At 46.3% G+C, this 2,675-nt stretch overlaps 1 pseudogene; it reads left to right on the top strand.

Moving 5' to 3' along the window:
• Window positions 1–2,114: 2,114 nt before the first annotated feature.
• On the top strand, window positions 2,115–2,198 carry LOC133089331 (small nucleolar RNA U3; annotated as a pseudogene).
• Window positions 2,199–2,675: the final 477 nt, after the last annotated feature.

Here is a 2,675-nt window from a genome sequence, read left to right as displayed (position 1 = left end):
AGGTCAAATTTATTCTCCCCCATCCTGTCTGGGAACTTGAAGTCCCAGCAAGGAGCATGTAGCTGTGAGTTTCCTGAAGCAAAGCAGCTCAGGCCTGAGTCTCTCTCTCATCTCCCCTGACAGCCCAAGCTTAGTTCCTTTCAATTTTATGCATGAAAAATAACATTTAAACTAGTAAACCCTCATCCCAGCATAGTCTTACATTATTCAAAACCAGAGTAATGATCCTTTAAATAGAATGGTAGATTCGCTTCTCTGCCACCATGTCCTTACCTTCAAAAATGAGAACCAGCATCACCAACAAGAGGCTATTTTTAGGTATTTCGATAGTTTCTGATGAAATCAGCTAAATATAAAAGGTGTTGGTTATTCATTTGATTACTTGTGCCAAGTAGGAGTGGCGGGTGTCTCCTGGACACCAAGATAAAATTCAGCCTCAAAAGCTCATTTCAGCTTCCAGGTTAACCCAGGCACCTAACACAGGGCAGAACACGGGTTCTGGGGCCAAACTCATCAGCCAGATGCCCAGCTTACCACCGTATGACCTCACTTTCCTGACCTCAGTTTCCTCACCTGCTAATATGGGGAGTGTGATGGCACCTTGCCTGTAGGATTATGGTGAGGGTTTAGCAAAATAATCCCAGTGAGGTACTTAGCACGGTGCCAAGCATGTTGAAATGCTTAAGTGTAATTAAAACCATTCCCTTTTTGAAAAATCATTGCTGTCTGAGATACAATTAAAATTATTCCAGAGAGATTCGGCCCTTTTAAAAATGCTCTCAGCAGAGAGTGTCTTGTGAACTGTCAGAAATTGTGCCTGACACGTCTTTTAGAAGCCGAGAGACTGTAAATAAATTCACTGTGTGAGCCTCAGACAGAGGGAAGTTGTGGCCCCACCCATTTTGTCACCCATTTGTTTTCCCAACTGGGAAAACTGGACAACTGGACAGAAGAATTGATCCATTTATTATTTTCACTCACTCACTCTCCTGTTTTTGTTCTTCACGGTGACCTCCAGGCCTGATAAGTGGCACCGAGGTTCCTGCCGTGCCCGGGATTCTCTGAGCAACCAGACCATGTGGTCTTGGGTAAACTCCATCTCAGCTCAACTCGCCCCTGGAACTGATGGTCATGGGGGTCATCTTGGGGGTTCTGGCCCCCCGTGGGCAGTATTGGAGGGGAGCACACCTGAGCCTGGACCAGGTGAGCTGCTGAGTCAAAACGCAAGTACCAAGAGGAGGTACTCTTGGCCCCAGTTTGCCCAGGAAAGTCCCAGTTTTAGGACTGAAAGTCCTGGGCAAACTGGGGCAGCTGGCCACCCGAGGAGAATCCTGGAGTTCCCCTCATAGGTGGTGCCTGTCCAGAGGCACTGGTCATGTCAGGGTAGGCAGTAGCCCAACAGCACTGACCCCAAACTTTCCGATGGAGTTGCCATAGCCCTTCAGAGAAATCAGTGCTAGTCCCCAGCCTCTGGCTATGTAAGACCTTTGATGTACTTAAGGATCATGTTTATTTCATCCTTCCGTTTTCTCCAGATTGAATAATACCTGTCTGTTGAGGCTGTGCACTCACGTCGTAATCCCCTTGTCACTCTCCTCTGAGCTCTCTCCACGATGGCCCCCAGCCTTTCTGTTTGGAACCAGAGAAGGACCAAAGGCTCCGGGAGTTGGCCTCCTCCTCTGGGTCGAACTCCCATCTTTAGAATCCAGGAGGTGGCATGGGCTGCAGTTTCAGGGCCCATGAGATTCTAAACCCTCCTCGTCCAAGCCTGAGTGTTCATCACAACATCCAATTTAGCTCTGGACGTTCTCAGGGGTGTGGGAGGGTGAGATGTAAGGCAGAAAAATGTCTGACCCAGGGTGAAACCAAGTCAGAGTGGGGGGACTTTCTCCAGAGCACCCCCTTCTTCTCTTCCTTACCATCCCTCCCCCAACCCCACTCTCCAGGGCTCTTAGCAGCCCCCTGTGAGGGCACCTCACATGGGGGCACCTGCCCCCGTGACACCTCCCCTGAGAAGCCTCCCCAGCCCCTCCCTTCGGCTCTTCAGCCCCTTCTATAAACTCCTGGTGTTCTCAGAGATTGTACCACAAAAATTCACACTTAATAACTGTCTTAAGACTATACTCTCAGGGATCATTTCTATAGTTTGTTACCAGAGGAGTTTCTCTGAACATGCAGAGCACAGAGAATGCATAGCAATAAAGTCCCATTATTTAGGGGGAAAAAAAGACTTTCTTGTTTTGTTTCATGTTAATTTTGTTTTCTCAATGCTATTTCAAAGTCTTTTAGGAACAAGAAGCTTATCTCATTTATCTTACTCCCTTTTCTTCTTTCTTTTTTTATTTTCACAGCATCTCTCAAGGTCTCAGGAAGCTAAAAAGCACTCAGTAAATACAATCAGAGAATGATGAATGAATCCTGAATACACCATCGCCCAGCATGACACCTCACATGCCAAAGCTCAACAGGTGTTCTGTTGAATGAATGAGTGAACACTCCCGTCTTGGAAATGTATGCTACTTATCCACATTCCTCTATTCACTGGCTTGGTGAATAAGAATTCACCAGAAACAATACAAATATAAAAAGATAGAATGAGACAAAAATATAATACAGTTGGATGTAGCACTTGGTAGATAAATTATTTCTCTACTTTTTATGGGGGAAATTCTGGC

This window comes from Eubalaena glacialis, chromosome 3, assembly GCF_028564815.1.
Source record: "Eubalaena glacialis isolate mEubGla1 chromosome 3, mEubGla1.1.hap2.+ XY, whole genome shotgun sequence".
Lineage (NCBI taxonomy): Eukaryota > Metazoa > Chordata > Mammalia > Artiodactyla > Balaenidae > Eubalaena > Eubalaena glacialis.
The sequence above is the reverse complement of the archived record's forward strand: the minus strand, read 5'-3'. Positions and strand labels throughout refer to the sequence as shown.